The sequence below is a fragment of the Pituophis catenifer genome, unplaced genomic scaffold (genome assembly GCF_029215685.1).
Source record: "Pituophis catenifer annectens isolate HBS135680 unplaced genomic scaffold, rPitCat1.0.hap2 SCAF_5, whole genome shotgun sequence".
NCBI classification, from domain to species: Eukaryota; Metazoa; Chordata; class Lepidosauria; order Squamata; family Colubridae; genus Pituophis; species Pituophis catenifer.
This window is the reverse complement of record NW_027256885.1, coordinates 48,198,156-48,217,962: the sequence shown is the minus strand read 5'-3', so window position 1 is coordinate 48,217,962 and position 19,807 is coordinate 48,198,156. Positions and strand designations below refer to the sequence as shown.

The 19,807-nt window shown below is 44.1% G+C and overlaps 1 protein-coding gene across 6 annotated transcripts in view; it reads left to right on the top strand.

The window, feature by feature from the left end:
• The first annotated feature begins 448 nt into the window (after window positions 1-448).
• The window catches only part of LOC139317547 (catenin beta-1), a 75,317-nt gene continuing 55,958 nt past the window's right edge, over window positions 449-19,807 (top strand). For 3 of the 6 annotated variants that reach the window (XM_070944640.1, XM_070944639.1, XM_070944633.1), the window contains exon 1: window positions 605-691. The gene's annotated coding sequence lies outside the window, so the exon portion shown is untranslated. Of the gene's footprint in view, window positions 463-604; window positions 771-11,773; window positions 11,790-19,807 lie in introns of those variants that run through there. The other 3 variants (XM_070944638.1, XM_070944634.1, XM_070944637.1) reach the window with 3 other exon arrangements.

The window sequence follows — 19,807 nt, the reverse complement described above, 5'->3', positions numbered from 1 at the left end:
TGAACTCGCACTAATTGCAGGCAGCTGGCAGCTAAGTGCTACATAACAGCACTTAGTCCGCTGCACCGCCAAGGCTCCTTGATCCTTGGTCCTCTAACTTGATCGTTAGAGGTTCCCTGCACCTTTAAAAAAAAAGTCGGCTACCACAACTTTCACCGCACCCTCCTGAAGGTGCGGAAATAAAACTCAATACTATTCCCTGGAAAAGATGTCTCTCTTACTGCGAGCAACGATCACTCGCTGCCCTCCCTCCACAGCCTCATCACACCTCCACTCAGGGAGAGATCCCTCCACGCTTCCTGGCTAGTTCTTCCACGTCGGTGCATTTCCTCTTCCAGGTATTAATCCCCCCAATTTTTTGTCTTTCCGTGACTCCGGTAGCAGAGTCTGATAGTGGCTTATCTTCCTCCGCCTGGTTATGTTCGTGCGTGTGCGCGCAAACTAAAGGGAGGAAAGGCGGAGGTGCACTATTTCTCTACTCCCTTTTGCATGTGTTTGTGCGCGTCCTCCGCGGTCCTGGGTGGGTTTCCTCTGGAATGCTGTGCTTAAGGTCTGGCGAGGCGGCGGCGGCAGGATACAATCGAGTTCCTGCAGTGGCTATAAGAAGTTCCTTGTGAACGGCGCCATTTTAAGCCTGTGGTATTCTCTTTGTCGGTTCGGCGATAGGAGTCGCGGTGAACGGCGAGGACCGGTACGGGCACGTGGGAAAGGGAAAAACGCTTGAGTGGCCCATGTTGTAGCCACCGAGAAAAATAGAAATAGGAGAAAAGGTAGACGTAGCTCGAGACACGACCTGTGCGGGCCCTCGCCTTCCGCCAGTGTTAGTGCCGCTTCGAGGCTCCTTTTTCCTCATAGAAATTTAAGTTCGGTCCCAGTTTCCTGTTCGGGTGCCGGACTGTCGATGGGAGGCAGGAGAAAGACGGAGGGGCACGTTTGTCCCACACAGGACGTTATTGGGTGGGAGAAATAACTCCTGTGATTTTTTTTCTTAATTATGCGAAGTGAAGGTGTAGCTAGGAGGCTTAAAAAAAATCGAAACAGTCGCGGAGCGGGAACCAAAGTTTCCCTGGAAAAGATGGTGGGGATACACTCCGGACCCTGCGTGTCTCTTAAAGACTGGGTGGGAGTGGGTTGTATGTGCGGGACTGGACCTGGCGTCGGAAATGTCTCCACGTTCCTAATGTCCTCCTGCGTGGGGTCTTTGAGGCGGCCTTGCAGAAGGTAGAAACTGGGTCTCGGAGGGATTTTTGGATGGAGACATAGCCCGCGTCAGAGAGGCGAAGACGCTGAGCCTAGGTGGCGGTGTCCTGTGCTTTTGTTGTGTTGAGTGAAACGAGGCATGGTAAATGCAAGCGGGATGGGGCTCGTTGCCGAAGATCCGAAATTAGTAATGTCCCCCATGGTCGTGGTTGAATATGAGGGTGGGGCTCCTGTGCAATGTCGACTTGAACTGCGTTGGATTGGGCGCGGCCGTCGTTGTAGGAGCCGCTGAAATTAGAGGAGTTCTATTGCGATCTACTCGTGGCTTTATTCTGCAAACTCAAAGTCTCGGGTTTGTTTAGAAACTTTAGTCTGTAATTAACTCCACGGCGTCGATGCACTTAGAAACATAGGTATCTGTTGCACTGTCTTTTGTTTTGATTAAATCTACGTACTTTGCAGGAGAGGTTATCTCGACTTCGGCCGTCAAAAATTCCTGCCTTTCTTAATCGTGGTATAACCGAGACGTTTTAAAGGGTTAGATGGGTAACTACGGAGAAGAATGGAATAACAGAATAACGGCGTTGGAAGGGACCTTGGAGGTCGTCTCGTCCAACCCCCTGCTCAGGCAGGAAACCCTGTACCACTTCAGACAAATGGTTATCCAATCTCTTCTTAAAAACTTCCTGTGTTGGAGCATTTACAACTTCGGGAGGCAAGTTCTTCCACTGATTAATTGTTCTAACTGTCAGGAAATTGCTTCTTAGTTCTAGGTTGCTTCTCTCCTTGATTAGTTTCCACCCATGGCTTCTTGTCCTGCCCTCAGGTGCTTTGGAGAACAGCTTGACTCCCACTTCTTTGTGGCAACCTCTGAGATATTGGAACACTGCTATCATGTCACCCCTAGTCCTTCTTTTCATTAAACTAGACATACCCAGTTCCTGCAACCCTTCATTGCATGTTTTAGCTTCCAGTCCCCTAATCATCTTTGTTGCTCTTTGTACTCTTTCTAGAGCTGTGATGGCGAACCTATGGCACTCGTGCCAGAGGTGGCACGCAGCACCCTCTCTGACGGCACGCGAGCTGTTATTCCAGTTCAGCTCTGCTGCGCATGTGGGTGTGCCTCCCGCCAGCCAGCTGGTCTTCAGGTCTCTGCCATGCATGCGCAGGGGACGGGGCACGTGTGGGAGGCCGTGCGCGCTTGTGCGGGGGCAAGGTGCATGCAAGGGGGCAGAACATGCGCGAGGATTGCATGCATGGGGGAAGGTAGCATGTGGGGGGCTGCACTTTCATGCACGGGCGTGGGCGCATGGGCACGTGTGCGTGGGGGCACGGCACATGCAGGGGCACGTGCGCTTTGGGCATTCAGTACGGAAAAGATTAGCCATCACTGTTCTAGAGTCTCAAAAAGCAGTGGATGGAAACTAATCAAGGAGAGAAGCAACCTAGAACTAAGGAGCAATTTCCTGACAGAACAATTAATCAGTGGAACAACTTGCCTCCAAAAGTTGTGAATGCTCCAACACTGGAAATTTTTAATAAGAGATTGGATAACCATTTGTCTGAAATGGTATAGGGTTTCCTGCCTGAGCAGGGGGTTGGACTAGAAGACCTCCAAGGTCCCTTCCAACTCTGTTATTCTGTTCTGGTAAACTATCTGTTAAACTGATGGTTTTGGGTCTTAAGAAAATACATTTTTGTCTTATATAATGTGTAAGTAATGAAATCATAAGCATGTGGAATAGAACTAGTTTAACCTTTGAGGGCCAAATATGACTCCAGGTTCCTGCCTCGGCATGCATATTTTTCCAATGAAACAGACCAAGAAAGGAAGATCATTTTATTACGATTTTATTCAGAATGTTCTGATTAAAAAAGGTTTCCTCTCATTCAAAGAGAAAACCTCAAGACCCATCTTACATTCCCTCTTATAGTTAACACATCAAAATTACAAGAGAAAAGTTGATTGGACAGGACAAAAGTAACCACCCCTTTCCATAACAAATCAGTTACATGAAGTTAAACATGTTACATGCATGTCCATTTAAAGGAGCTCTGCTGTAAAGGTGTAAATTTTAGCATGTTAATGCGGATAGGTTGTTTGGAGTTCATGAATAGACAAACCAGATCCTAATTAACACTAACCTCCCTCTCTTATCAGGAAACATTCTGACCTGGAGAGCAAAGAGAGTTTTTATCTTGAAGTTTTAGGGATGTTAGACATTATCAATTGATCCATTCTACATTCCAGTCTGCAATGGTTTGGTAAACTCTTAACATCATTTAAAAGAGAAAAATAAGTCAAATTAAAATACAAAATAACTTAGTTAGCAAGTACAATGATACTACAAAGTCCATGTTGTGTGGCCTTTACCTTGGCCCTTAATGAGAAATAATTGAATTATGTAGAATTCTGTTGAAAAATGTCATTGAACAGAATGGGATTTTTCTTTGGATGAGTGCATTTAAGATTTTACTGTTAATAGTATCTTTGATGGAAAATAAACCTTTAATTCTAAATATTCTACCTAAGTATCCCCTAGTTTGAGTTGGAAGTAGCTACATATGTAACTTAACTAAGGGAAGATTTATTTATTATATTTAATGTCATCTGACACTGAAGAGACACTGCAGCATTTTCTTGCAGTGTTGAAAGTTAAGTACAGTTTTCAGAAAAATTATAAGCCCCCAAGTTTATTACAGGCTGCTGTTCCAAAACAGTTTCTAGCTAGCTTATATAGATTAATTTAGTTTTCCCCTTTATACCTTACAGACAATTTGTGTAGCAGTTTTTAAAAATTGAGTTCAACAAATGGGTTTCTGGGGGTTGGAAATAATTTAAACATTCTAGAAAATTATGTACAGGAAATAATGCTGGAGGATTAGCAAGTTTATACAGTATTTTAGTTTCTTCCACAAATTAACCTATGTGCATCATACCAACTTTGTATTCCAAGTGAATCTATTGTGAAGCTTCCCTATGCTCGCTTATATTTAAAATTGAATTTAAGTGTCCATTTGTTAGTAAGAACTGATAAGAGTATTGTGACACCCATAGCAATTTGTGCACATAATCAGTACCTTTCCTAAGCATAGACATCAGGTTAATTTGTATTGAATTTGTAACTATGAGGCTTTTGCAGTATGCTTGGCAAAAATGTATTCATATTGTTTTAAGACTGAATTGAGTTTCTCATTGAACTTCTCATTGAAGCTGCAGTTCTGCAGTGTTGAAAAAAGTGAACCTACAGTTTCTTTGGGTAGCACGCACATCTGTTAAGCTGAAAAAAGTTTTGCATCATATTTCTGATAGGCTGTTGTGAATTGTGTTGCTTATGGGATGCTGAAAAATACATACTGTTCTTAATTTTATATAGAGAATCGTCATGAGCCACCTCCAAGAGACTCTTAACCTCAAAACTAAATGCAGATGATGCAAGTTTATTTACGTGCCAGGCAAGTGACCTGCCCTTACAATTTGAGTCCTCAATTTACAACCACAATTGAGCCCAGAATTTCTGTTAAGCATGACATTTGTTAAGTGAGTTTTGTCCCATTATATGACCTTTCTTGCCACAGTTAAGTGAATCACTGCAGTTAAGTTAGTAACACAGTTGTTAAGTGAATCTGGCTTCCCTGTTGACTTTGCTTATCAGAAGGTCGCAAAAGGGGGTCACATGACCCCAGGACACCACAACAGTCATAAATGAGTCGGTGGCCAAAGAATCTGAATTTTGATCACATGATCACGGGGATGCCACAATGGTCATAAGTGTGAAAAACTATCATAAGTCAGTGCTGTTGTAACTTCAGTCACTAAACGAACTGTTGTAAGTTGAGGACTACCTGTACTTTCAACTGACTGAAAAATTCAGCGTCCGGGTTGTAAATCAAGTTAAGAGTTTTCCATTAGACTCTTATTGGAAATGGTAGTTGGTGAAACCCATGAAAAATTTAATATTCTAAAGCTTTTGCTTCTATAATTATCACTCTAGAAATACAGCTGTTTTGAAAGACGTTTTCATCTTGACTGAATTGTTTCATTTTTTTTGGTATATTACCATTTTTGTAAAATCAGGACTGAAGAACTTGGAAAACCTTCAGAGATTTAATGCAGTTTCCAAATTCTACAGACAGTATTGCCAGTGGGGAGACATAGTAGGAATTGTAATTGAGAAAAAAAATTGGAGACCCATGTATTCTCTCCTCTTTAAATTGTTGAGAAAAATCCCACAACCGTAACTATTTGAACTTCAGAAGACTCAACATTCAAGCATCTCAAAACTAATCCAGCCCTAGTTTACAGACTGATGTTGAGAGGGGTAAATAGATGATTTAATTGTTTAACATGGTCATTTGGCTCTTGGAACACAGGTAATATGATCAGACCTACAATACATGGTAGGCTTGGTGATGTAGGAGAGAGACTGGCTGGGCCAGGGGAAGGAGCCACTGTTGAAGAGTTCAATTAGCTGTTCTATTGCTGAAGCCCTATACACAGGAATCTTCACAGATTTATGGTTTGCACCTGGGTGTGACTTCATAAGGTTTGGCTGCATTCAAGGGGTGGTGGTGTCAAACCTCTCTCTTGTGCCCACAGAGGGATTCCAGACTAATTCACCATTTGACTCCCCCCCCCCCCCACCGCTCGACCAGTTGCTCTTAAAGCTGCTAAGGTTTATCAAATAACAGGATTCTGTACATCATGCATTCTTTTTAGCCATGCTTCTGAATCTACTCAGTACTAAATCATAAGGGCTAAACGTGTGCGCACACAATGAGGTTTTCTAGGCAATTCAGAGGTGAGAATTGGTTTTGGATATTAGGGAAGTATAACATCACTTGTCACCAAATATGCTGTTTCAAGAGGCAACTGGACTTTCTCCACAAAGAGGGAACTCCACTCGGACCAATTGTCAGCAGCATCAACTCAGTCATCTACAACATCTTATTAGCTTATTAGCTCCTCTGGTCGGCAATACCATCCATCACATCAACGATTCACAGAACTTCGCCAGCAAGGTTTGGAAACTACCGTGTGTTGTGGCCCGTCAGCGGCTTGTGCAGCTAGTAGCTGATTCCGACAGCGAGGAGGCTGGTGTGCTGCGCCAGCAGCCTGTGCAGCTGGCACTCGAGTCAGACAATGAGGAGGCTGAAGAAGATATGTCAGAGGCGGGGATTCAGCCAGGGCCTTCAGAACCTCCAGAAGCTCCCATAAGTGAAGAGGAAGAAGAGGAGGAGCCTCTTCTCAATGCACGGGCACGCAGAGCTGCCAAAAGGCAGGAGTGGCTCCTCAGGAGGAGGTCTCGAGAGTAAGGCTTGGGGCTAATTGGCCACTCCCTTAGCCTATTTAAGGAAGGACGACGACAGGCAATTTGCAGGGAACAACTTTGTTCACACTCCTTCGCGTCTTGATCTTAGTTCTCTGCAAATTGCTTCTGGGCTTTCTGCCAACCATAGTAAGATTACGATTATTCTTTGGATTCTTGTAGGCTGTTAAGAAAGTTAATTAACAGCCTTTGTTTGAAAAAGACTGATTTAATTTAGTAAACTAAGGTTTGTACAGACTTTGTGTGTGCTGTGTTCTTTGGGGTCCGTAGCTGGGGCAGAACACCATGTTTCCTGGAAAATTGCAATATAAGTCCTACCCCCAAAATAAGCCCTAGTTCAGAGCGTCATCAGCGGGGGTGGGGTGGTGGCCGTGGCCAGCATAGGAGGTTGCGAGCGTGCGCATGGGGCGAGACGCTGTCTGGAAGCAGCTGCAACCAGGGCAGGGGGAGGCTTGTGATCTGTCCCGTGTTTGCTTGCGGAGTGTGCGGTGCAGCTGGAGGACCAGGCTGGACGGGGGGGGCGAGAATGTAGGGGCTGCGCCATGGCACCACCCTGCCCCACCACTTGCCTCATAGCAGCGGCACTGCTAGAGGTGGGGGGGGAGGCACGCAATCTGGCCCGCTGGATGCGCCCGTCTTTGCTTGCCCGCTGCTGCGACAGGGCAGGCAGCCCCCCCCACCTCTGCCTGTTGCTGGTGCCTCCGCGAGGTGTGGGAAGGCAAGTGCTGGGTTGGGGGTGGCACCATGCTGCGGCCCCTGCACGCTAGGCCCCAACCTGGTCTTCCAGCTCCACAGCACACTCCGTAAGCAGACAGGCGGTGGGACGGCGACTGGAAATGATGGGGCTTTTCAACCCTCACCTCAGAAGAAGGAGGGAAAGGGAGAGCGGTTGCTCGAGGACTGCCTCTTTGTCGGCTGCTCCCCAGGCTTGCTCGCAGAAGCCCAGCGTGGAAGGAAGGGTCTGTTTCTTTCAGATTTGTCCCGGCCCTCCCATCCTGTGATGACCCGGGGGTATGACACAAAGGCAACACAGCCAGAGAACTGATATGAGTCCCTTTATTATCACCAACTGTGCCCCCAATGTCCCTTTCAACTCTCCAGCCTGGAGAGAGCTCTTCTACCAACCTGTAATAGTCTTTGGTTGACAATACTTCAGTCCCAAATGTAAACGGAAAACTTTCAACAAAAAATCCAACAGGGCAAGACAAGGTAATTAATCCAACAGGGCAAGCAAAATAGGGAATTCCAGAAGTGAAGAAGCCCGGCAGTAAATCAAACCAGTTGGGAGGATGCCAGGAATTCAGATAAGCACCAGATGAATACTGCAGCTACTTCAGCTGACTGCCAGTTCAGCAGATCAGTGGATCAAATCTCACCAGCTCAAGGTTGACTCAGCCTTCCATCCTTCCGAGGTGGATAAAATGAGGACCCAGATTGTTGGGGGCAATATGCTATTTAGTATACTGTCTTTGGTGTAAGCTGCCCAGAGTCCTCAGAGAGTGGGCAGCATAGAAATATGACAAATAAATAAACAAACTAAGCATTTGTTCCTGACAACCGGCCCTCCCATTTGCCTCTACTTTTAAACTCCATCAGCAGCTGTGCCTTGTAAAGAGGATCAGGTCCCTTTCCTCCTTCGTAAACCACGCAACCCACATTGCTCTCTTCTCCGTTCCTGTGCTGCCTAGGATGAGGAGGGGGTGGGTCTTGGCCTTCATCTGAACCCCCTCTCCCTCGTTTTACCTCTCTCCCTTCCACCACGCAGCAATTGCCGATCCCCACTTTCTCACTGGCCTGCATTGTCCCACATCTCCGTTCTCGAAATGGTAGCCCCCTTTTCTGCCACTTCTCTAACCGGCATTGTGTTCCTCCTCCATATGGAAGGATGCTAAACTCCAGGAAAAATAGACCACGTGGAGCTGGGCGAGGAAGGCCAGGCTCCCCTTCTATGGTTCTGCAAAGCCTATGAGGTTTTGCGTGGAGAAGCAGATCGCTTCCCGGTTGGCCTCTGCAACTGCTTAGGATGACAAACAGAAGAGGTTTGCTCTTTTTCTTTTTCTTTTGAAATTGCCCCCTCCCATCACTTTTCTGCCTTAAAATTCTGGGATCTGGCAGTGGGGCTGCTTTGTCCTTTCCCCAGGAGTGTCTTGCCACTGTCCCCCTTGATGGCCTTCCCCTCCCCACGCACAGTTCCCAGGGAGGGAGAGAGGGTGAGAGAGGAGTGGGGAACAAACGGAAAGGATGCCCGGACTTGCGGTGTTTTGTTCTGATTTGCACGCCATGTCTCCTGAGAGGCCTCATGGAGAGGCGGGTGAGCTCCTCATCCTTAACTGCTGGATGGAGGGCTAGGCTGGGCTTAAGGAGAGAGGAGAAAAGAGCGGGGGGTGAAGCAAGCCTCCTGCTGCCAGTGCCACCCACAGCAGTCCCACTTGCTGCAAGCGAGCGGCGAGCTCATCGAAAACAAAAAGTGGGACTCGCCCCCTGCACTGCAGAAGGCGGCGAAACGCAGAGAACAGCCACCCTCCCTTCAGGAAAGAGCTGGAAGGCGTTTCAACAGCAGGTCAAGCCAGGTCTTATTCAGATCATATCCTGCCATGTTTTGGAAGGGAAAAGGCGCAGCTGCTGTTGCCTGTGCTCGGGTTTGCACGGTGTTGGCGAGAGATTGCAGGATTTATTTTTATTTCCCTTCCAAAACATGCCGGGATGGCACCAGCAGTAGGTGGATGCAGAGGCACAGGGCCGCCCACTCCGTGTCCATCAGCCACTGCAAGCATATTTCAGGCAGCTGCTGCAAGCACATTTCGAGAAAGAGCCGAGTCCTGCTTTTTGCTTTTGACATGCTCGCCATTCACAGCAACTGGCACGAGTGAGTGCCCGTGCTGCTGCTGGCCTCGCAGGAGCTCTTCACCCTCCTGGCAGCCCTGCTGGACTGGTCCTACCTGGCGTGGGGCAAGTTGACAGAGATCTACAACCTCTAGAGTGCCCACCACTGGCCTGCCAGTGCCCCTTTGGCAGCGGCCACTGGTGGAGCCATGCTGCCTCACCTGCCACCGCCTTTGGGTTGCTGAGTGCCTTCCTGCAGGTCTACTAGATTCTGCAGGCACCAGGCTATGAGCTGAGCCTGGCGCTCTTTGGGGCCTGGCTGTGGTGGGCGTTAGCTCCCGTGCCGGCTGTGCAAGGTGGCACGGGCATGCAGCTCCACTGGCATCAGGAGGGCACTCTGGAGGTCATAGATCTGGGATGACTCACCCTGCACCAGGCAGGAACAGCCCAGCAGGATGGCCGAAAGCAGTGCTGCCAGGAGGGCGAAGAGCCCCCGCGAGGCCAGCAGCAGCACAGGCAGCCGCTCAGTGGCCAGCAGCCAAGTGTCCTAGCAGCAACAGGGCCAGCAAACAGGGCAGGCGGAGGCCGGGGTGCATGGAGAAGTTGGACCATTGAGGCTGTAGGCAAGCAGGCAGTGGGACAGAGAGGGTGGGGCCAGCTGGCTCGCCGCTGCCTGTACGTGAAAAAAATAAGACACCCCTAAAATAAGCCCAAGTGCTTATTTCAGGCCTAAAAGAATATAAGACCAGGTCTTATTTTTGGGGAAACACGGTACAAGACAGCACCTTAGGTGACAGAACCAGACTCAGCCCTGACTACATATGTGCCATGCTGGACCTCTGCCTGACCGCTACCTATTTTAAATACAATGAAGGTTTCTACAGACAAAAACACGGCTGCGCCTTGGGTTCACCTGTCTCCCCCATTGTGGCCAATCTCTACATGGAAGATGTAGAAACCAAAGCTCTAGACTCCTTCACAGGAATTCCACCCACTAACGGATAGGTATGTGGACGATACTTGGGTCAAGATCAAAACACAGGAATTGGAATAATTCACCAAACACATCAACTCTGTGGACAGATATATCAAATTCACACAGTAAGATGTTAAAGAAAATAGTCTAGCCTTCCTGGACTGTGCAGTACACATTAAGGAAGACAGAAGCCTTAAAATTGAAGTTTACAGAAAATCTCTCCCCCCCCCAGATCAATATTTACATTTTGATTCCCACCACCCATTGGAGCACAAAATGGGAGTCATCAGAACCCTACACCACCAAGCTGAAGGCCTGCCTACCAGCAAAGATGGGAAAGAAAAAGAACTAAAACACATCAAGGAAGCCCTCAGAACATGTGGCTATCCCAAGTGGGCCTTCATGAAATCTCAAAAAAGACCCTACAGGAGCTCCTCCATAACAGACAACGAAGAGAACAATAAATGAAGCAACGTTGTCATTCCATACGTTGCAGGAATATCTGAAAAGTTCAGGAGGATCTTCAGCCAACACAACATACGTGCACACTTCAAACCCAAGAATACACTAAGAAGCTAGTCCACCCCATGTCATGGTTCAAAAACAAGCCAGCAAAAGAAGAGGCCACTCTGTGAGCAAAACGGGTCTCTACTGGAGTCTCAGCTTGGCACATGGTGAACAATACAAGTAAAAGGGTTTCTAGCCAGCATTACTGGCTTCTGCTAGCCAGCTGGCTATACGGACTAGGCACACCCCACCCTCCTGTTCCCTGTTGCTCCCAGCTGGCTCCAACAAGTACTTTTTGGGGCCGGATCCAGCTAGTACTCTTCAGGCCTGGATGGCTTCTGAACTGACCGCAGCTGGCTTGCCTTCCTGGCTCTTCTCCCAGTGAGTCCCATCACTTGACACCCATCTGTACCCCCCTCCCCCTGCGCATGTGGGGCAACTCTGAAATGGTGTGTTGTGGCAACTTTAAACGGCGCGCTGTCTCAGATGTTGACACCCCAAGAATAAAACACCCAGACACAAACTGAGGAATGTGGTATATGCAGTGCAAAGCAGTGAGCCATGTGCAGATCTGTACATCAGGGAAACAAAACCACTTCATAAACGCATGGCACAACATAGAACAAACCCATCAGGACTAGATTCAGCAGTCCACCTGCATTTAGAAGACAAAGGCCACTTTTTTAAAAAAATAAATATTAATTTTCTATTTATTACATAATGCTTAATAAACATCATGTCTGGGTATTTAAATTGCTTAACAATACAAATTCCATTCTTACTCTCCACCCCTTTTTTCCAACCATTGGTAGAATAAGTTCCATGTTTGATGATAATCTGTGTCTTCTTTCTGTTTGATTTTCAATGTAAGTCTATCCATTTCTGCACAATCTAATATCTTAATTATCTCTTCATCTTACAGTGTTTCTTCATTTTTCCAATATTGTGTGAAGGTAATCCTTGCTGCTGTTAAGACATGTAATATTAAATATATACTTTTCTTATCAAATTTTTCTGATATCACCTCTAACAAAAACTGTTCAGGTTTGAAATCTACATGTTTCCCTATTATCTTTTCTATCCATCTGTATTTTTGCCTAAAATTTTTTTGCTTTAACACAAGTCCACCACATATGATAAAATGTGCCCATTTTTTGATTACATTTCCAACATTTGCTAGACATATTCTTAAACATTTTAGCTAACCTAGCAGGTGGTAAATGCCATGTATAAAACATTTTATACTAGCTGATAACCCAGCGTTGCCTGGGTATTTATTTATCGCCAGCTCCCCCCTCTCTGTGTGTCTCTCTCTTGTCTCTCTCTCCCCCTCTCTTTCTCCCCCCCGTATCTCTCTTTCTCTGTGTCTCCCCTCTCTCCCCCCTCTGTATCTCTCTGTGTGTCTCCCCCTCTATCTCTCTGTGTGTATCCCCCCTCTCCCCCTCTGTATCTGTCTCTCTTCCCCCCCTTTATCTCTCTCTGTGTGTGTCTCTCCCCCGCCCCCCGATTCTACTTTGGGGCGTCGGGCAGGCCATGAAGCACTCTCACAGCGCCTTCCACAGCACAGTGAACTTTAGCATGCTTCAAAATGGAGGAGATGGACTCCTGGAGCCCATTACGATGTGGCAGCCCTCCTCCCCCTCCGTCTCTTCTCACAACCCCTGGCCAGCTGTGGCGGGGCCGGGAGGGTGTGCCGTTACCATGGCAACTCCACTGTGCTGTACAGTAGAAGCCATTTTTAAGGCAGTCCAGTAGAAGCCATTTTAAGGCACAACAGGCTGTATCTTTGCCCGGGTATTTATAGACGTCGAAGCATTTGTCTGACAGGGAGCCATTGGGAGGGGCCTTTCTTCCCCCTACTCCCATGCCCATTCCTGAAAAGGAGCCCCATAAGGGCAGTTCTAAACACGGAGGGTTTGGAATACTAAAGGGAAAGGCTTTAAGCTTCGGACAAGACACTAGCATCCAGGAGAATAAAAGCCGAACCCCTTAAATCCGGCAGGAAAAAATCTGTCTTTAAGGCAGATCGAGAGCGATGGCGGCCGCATAGTGAGGAAGCAAAAAGTGTTTTTCAGCATCGGTGGTCACGGAGGATTGGAAGAAAAAAGAAAAGTGAGATTCTTAGCAAGCTGTCACAAGCGAGAGAGGCGCAGAGAGTGAGAAGAGCGGCGATCAGGAAGGAGAGTGCTTAATGCAAGATCAGAGCTGTGGAGTCGGGAGATAAATGTTCCGACTCCGACTCTGACTCCGACTCCTCAGTTTTTTGTACTTCCGACTCCGACTCCGACTCCGACTCCCCGACTCCGACTCCTCTGTATTAATATGCGAATGTATTTTATACATTCCTTGAAGGAAAGAAAGGCAACATACATGTCATTACCACAGGACTACTGGCTGGGAAGCCAACAGTCTACTGTATTGAACAGTTTAAGCAAAAGACAAACACAATGAAAACAACAAAGTTTTATTAATTTTTTTTTATTAATTTAATTAATCAAGTTGCTGGATAGTAGCAGCAGGCATAAACATCAGGAACAGGAACTTTACCAGTTCAAAAATACAAACCACATTATTTGGTTGTTTTAGAACAAAAACAAAGCTTATCTATATGAACCAAAAACAAAATCTGTAAAACCTAGAAATGGTTTATATTAATCTTGAAATGTAGTTATAGGCTTAGCAAATGCAAATCAATTCAATGTAGAGTTCTAAGGAAGAGAATTGCCTCTGCCAGATCCTCTTTCATAGAGGCTCTTAAGTCAGACTTTATTATTTTTAGGGCTGAAAATAATCTTTCGACACTGACTTGGGTGGGTGGCATTGCAGTAACTATTCTGGCCACATCACTAACGATCTCTGGATAAACAAGGATGGCTTCTTCAACAGTAAGTTTTGATGAGCGATCATACTTTTCAACTTCTTTTAGTGCTTTATAAAACTCCTGTTGGAATTTTTTTATTTGGACATTTACTGGTTCTGTAACGCTTATGCGACGTCGCTTTCCTTTAGCAACTTCCATTTTGTCTAAGAAGGAATCAAAGTCTAATTCTTCGTTTGAAGAAGATGATTCTGAGTTACCACTATTGCTTAAAAGAACTCCATCCTCCTGTGGAGGTATTTCAGGTCGTAATCCCTTCATGCGAACTGCTACATCATAGAGGGCCTTTTTCCCAGTAGCAATCTGTTTACTGTTCAATAAAAGTCGGCTCATTGGGTCGACATAAATAGCCGCTAACAAGATTTCATTTTCCAGCAAAAGACTCTCTCTTTTCATCATTGAAGATGCAATGCCCTCAGCTATTAACCCTCCATTTTTGTTCAGGCGATATAACAGGCTCTTCCATTCCAAGAGGAATTTACCCGGGGTTAGATCATCACATTGCAACCTCTTGGTGACAGTGAAGGGGTGAGAAAGAAGGTTCTCCAGCTCTTTTGTTTGTGTCCACTGGCTTGCAGTTAATGCAAGATTTTCATTGTCCATTTCTTCTATGAAGTCTTTAAGTTCAAGCAAACGCTTCACCATTAAATAAGTGCTTCCCCAGCGAGTTGTTTGATCCAAAATGGCTCCTTTTCCTGCACGTCTTTTCAAAATTGCATCTGTTTTTGGGGCCCTGGCTGCAACAGTTACTTGCCGTAATTTGCCAATTAATGTAGCTGCATGGCGATCTTTTAATCCATCTCTTATGGCAAGTTGCAGTGTATGAACAGCACATCGCATATGATGAATAGTAGCAAGCTTCAATGCTTCTTCAACAAAGTTGTCTAAAAAAATGTCAGCATTCTCTTCAGTTTCTAAACTTTCTCTAATACTTGCAGAGCTGTCTTCCTCTAAGTCTAATATCTGTTTGATACCTTCTTCATCTGCCTTCATCTTCTCAATTGTGCTCAACATGTTAGAAGCGTTATCTGTCACAACACATAAAATCTGTTCCTTTTTAATTTCAAAATCTTCTAGAACACCCTCCACTAACTTCTGAAGGTAATCACTGGTGTGATGTGCCTGAGTGTCCTTTACTCCGAGGGTCCGTGTTATTGTTTTGTTATTTTCATCCACAAATCTAACATTAATAGCGAAATAATTGACTCTGTGACGTGTGCATGCATCCATTTTAAGGAAGACAAAACGTCCTTTCATAACTTTCTGTAGTTCTTCCTTTTTACATTTGGCCTCCTCAATTATAAGTTTCCTTATACTTTCTCTTTCCAGAGAAACACCAAGTTTTTTTGCCATTTCTCCATTTAGGCCTAAAAAGGCTGTCTGTGAAAAGAAGGATAGTGGTACACTATTCTTTACTACCATTTCAATAATGTGGTGTTTGAATTTTTCTGGTGTCATCCTTATGGTAACTTTGTCAGATATAAAGAATTTTCTTATTTGTGATTGTTCTCCAGTAGATTTCTGAACGTTTTTTGTCACAGAAGTAGATGCAATGTTTTCATTGCTATCTTTCTCATTCACGGCTTCTAACACTTTGGGATGAAAACGCTGTAAGTGTCTTTTCAAATTTGATGCTCTTGTAGGTGCATTTTTATCAGGCCCACTGAAACTGCTAATTTTTGCATCACATTGTTTTTCACCATCATCATCTTTTCTAATACATTGGCACACGTAATGTTTTCCATCACTTGATAATGCAAAGTGCTCATAAACAGTAGACTTTGTTGTGTTTGTTGTTAGCAGTCTTTTTGCCATTGTTTAGGATGCCTCTTTCCCTAAAATATAAAATATGTTATACTAACTGGCATATAATTAGATTTTTAATATCAACATACACAGTCTTGTAAGTTGTACGTACATGGCTTTATACAAACAAATAAGCTATATATCCCAGCACTAAACCTAGACATGATTTGTCCTATACAATATAAACACTTACAGTTGAATCCAAGAAGCTGTTCCACCAAGTTCTTCTAAGCCAGTGGTTCTCAACCTTCCTAATGCTGCGACCCTTTAATACAGTTCCTCATGTTGTGGTGACCCCCAACCAGGGGTGGGTTCTAAATTTTTTTACTACCGGTTCTGTGGGCGTGGCTTATTTTGTGGGCATGGCTTGGAGGTTATGTGACTGGGTGGGTGTGGCTAGCTGGTCATGTGACCGGGTGGCCATGGCTATGTGTATAGAGGGCTGAAAAAAGTCATTTCTGACAGGTCCTCGCACTTTTGACTGGTCCTCACACTTATGACCATCCTCACATTTATGCCCGTGCAGCATTTTTAACAACCATGTCACTCATTTCACAACTGCTTCTCTTCACCATGGTGACAAGATAGGGCAAAAACGTAAAATGTGAGGACAGTCGTAAGTTCGAGGACTGGTCAAAAGGGAGAGGACCAGTCAGAAATAACTTTTTCAGCCCTCTGAGTAGTCCATATACATAAAAGGATACAGCAATAGAGAGGGATGAAGGAAGGGAAGGGAAATTAGAGTAGGAGTGAGGGTAAGAGAGGGAGGAAGAGAGGAGGAGAAGGAGAAAGGAAGAGGAAGTAGGGAGGAGAAGAAGAGGGTGAGGAAGAGAAAGTAAGAAGGAAAGAAAAGAGAGAGGTGGTAGGTTTGAGGAGAAAGATTGCTGTACAATAAAAAAGATGAAAGGGAAGAAAGCCAACCCCAAACAAATATAAAGATATTAAGATAAAGAATGAATTGTTAAACTTTAAAGAATAAAAGAGAACAAATATGAATAAATAACAATAATTAGAAACACACATACAAACATACAATGTATTTTCTTTGAACAGAGTATTTGGCCGGTTCATAAATTTAAACAGTGTTTAGTCATTTCAATTAAATTTACAATTTCTATATTTCCTTTTTGCCATATTTATTCCTCATCTATTTTTGTAAAAAACCAATATTACCCTTCATCCTCATCTCTAATCTTAATCAAATTCAATTTTTCCCTTCTATTCTATATTATACCCCTTCCCATTGTCATCTATTTTTATATCCATCCTCACATTGGTTAATTATGTAATATTACAGTTGTTTAATATGAATTCAACATTTTAATATAAATCAATTAGTTATATAACTACCTTTTTTGTATATTAATCAATATGAACATGAATATTCCAATTATTTCCATGCAATCCAATTTCTTACAAATCAATTAATTATATTTACCAATAATAATAAACCAAATAATTTCCCCCATATATTCCTCCAAACCACAACTTAACCATTTCTGCTTTCAACACAATATACAATTAATAGTATCTCAATTATTACAATTCCCTAGTTAAATAGAGCTTTTTTTCTTTTGTGTTTTAAAATCTCCTTTTTTCCCTAAATTTCCCGTTGTTTGCACCTACCTTTTTTGGTGAGGAAAAAGAAAAGAAATCTGCCTGCCTAATTTTCTAACATGCAAAACCAACAGCCTGCTTTACTTTCTCTTTCGTTTTTCAGTATAGCTAGGGGGGGAAAAATCTGCAGTCTTTCCAAGCAAGCAAAAGAGCACTGAGCAAAACAGCTCAGAGCAAATCAGCTGGGGGTCGGGAGCCGATCTAATCAAGGGCTAATTAGCCTATGCTGAAGCTCCGTGGGCCAATAAAATTACAAAAAAACCACCGAACCATTTGTTAAATTGCTGGGTCGCCCGCCCCTCGCCCACCACTATTTATTGGCAATAAATAGTGGTGCGGAGGGGCGGGGCAAGCCAGCAATTTAACAAACGGTTGGGCTGCACCACTGGCTCTAGGGCGGCCCTTTGAAGCCCCGTGGCAAGAATTTAAACAGTTTTTTTTCCTCTAGCCATCGGAGGCAGCAATAGATTGGGAGTGGGCGGGGTAAACGAACGGCCAGCGATCCAACAGAGCAGAGAGTGAGGGTGAGTGAAGGCATGGGGGGGGCAGAGAGGGCTTTGGCGACTCCTGTGAAATGGCCGTTCGACCCCCAAAGGGGTCGCGACCCCCAGGTTGAGAACCGCTGTTCTAAGCTCTTCTAGCAGAGAGAGGTAGTTGGGCAGAAGCTGCTGCCTTCTCCTTTTTGTGTGCTGATCTGCTGCTGAAGATAGGGCAGTGGGAGGATCCAGGAAGGGGCATTTATTATAAAACATGATTTCCCTAGTAGAATCCCATAGTCATGTTTAAAGTTTAAGCTAACAATCAGAGTTTACAAGTTTTTATAGCCTTAGCTGAATGACAGCAGTTTTTCCAATGGTTTACAGCTTCAGTCTTGAACTATTGACCCTCCATTCCCTTCACTTATGCAAGTGTCTCTAGTCCTGCAAAAAACATATTTACTTAATCCCTTATCAGTGAGAGGCTAGGTTACCCATGGGCGCTGTGTTCCCTGTAACAGCAGAACACAACACTATGGAAAGTATAAGTATTGCCACTCCTAATTGTGCGTTGCGTGCCTTATAGTGAAGCACATGAAAAGCATGCTTCTTCACGGTCACTTAACGTGTTCATTTTGCGGTTACGTGAGGCACTGCATGCATTGGTCTTTATTCTTACAGTAGAGAAGTCATTAATTATAACTTTTTGTGAATTGGGACATTTAAACTTGCTTTTTTTAAAATTCCAATCTAAATTTAGTAGGAGTCGGAGTCGGTGCATTGTTTGCCGACTCCGACTCCGACTCCAGGTACCCAAAATTTACTCCGACTCCTCGACTCCGACTCCGACTCCACAGCACTGTGCAAGATGATCGAACTGAGGCAACAGGGTAATAAAAGCGGCAGAAGAAGCAATTAACAAGAAGATACAAAGTAACAACTGAAACTGAACTGAAACATTCATACCTGAGCTAAGGATTTATTGTGAGAGAAGGGGAAAAACAAAAATAAAAAAGGAGTAACCTCACCACGAAAAGGAAGAGTCTGCGAAGGTATATATAAACTTTGGAACTAAAAAGTTAAGGAGTTTCCTTCTTTTAACTGACGAACTTGGTGGACTTGGAGGATTGAGGAGGAGGCGATTTGGAAAGAAATTTATAGATAGGCACATGGATAAGGTGGATTTATAAACATTGAGAAGAAAACAGAGTGCAAGATTGGGAGGACGCAGAGACTGTGTGCTGGAATTTAAAGTGACTAAGCTTGATTTAGGAGATAGAACTAATGTGATGCAATAAGGACTGGAAAGAAGGAAAAAAAGAATTCAAAAAAGGATAAAGTCTGGTTGGAATTTATTATACTGATAGAGATTGTGATTTGAGGGGGAAATTGCTTTGTTGGTAACGTTTGAAAAGGGAAAGTTATAGAATATATTGTTAAGATAAATTTATTTTTGGAAGAACTGTGTGGATAGGTGTTGAAAGAATCAAAGGGGAGATTTATCTTGAATACTTGATATTTTATAATAATCATAGTGAAAATAGTTGATATACATAAATTAATTTGATTAAAAAAGGGTGGGGATGATTGTTTTTTTATTAAAAAGTTTTGTAGAAAATACAAACATTTTCACCCCCCCTCACCCTTCCCCCCTCAACCCCTCCCTCCCCTTTCCCTCCTTCCACCCCACCCCCCTCCCTAGACTTCCCAGAACAAGCACAGGGTATAGCATTCACAAATCAAAAGCTAGAATATGCTAACAAATTGTTACATTTCATATTCTCCCTAGATCCTTAACTCCTTATAATTCAAAAAACAAACATAAACTACTTAAAGTTACTTCATTCATATGCTATATGAATCTTCTTATTCGGATACTTCTTCTGTATGTAATCGATCCATCTTCTCCATTCCGATATATATCTTTCATTTGAATGGTCTTTAAGATATGATGAAATTTTCGCCATTTCTGCCAAATGCAGAACTTTTAATGTCCATTCCTCAATGGTGGGTGGATCTTCCTTCTTCCAGTACTGTGCCACCAGTAACCTGGCAGCCGTTATTAAGTTCAAAACCAACTTAGTCTCTATTACAGTACAATTCATGACTATTCCCAACAAAAAGAACTGTGGTGTAAATTTAATTTTTTTCTTTAAAATGTTTTGAATAATCCACCATATTTTTATCCAAAAAG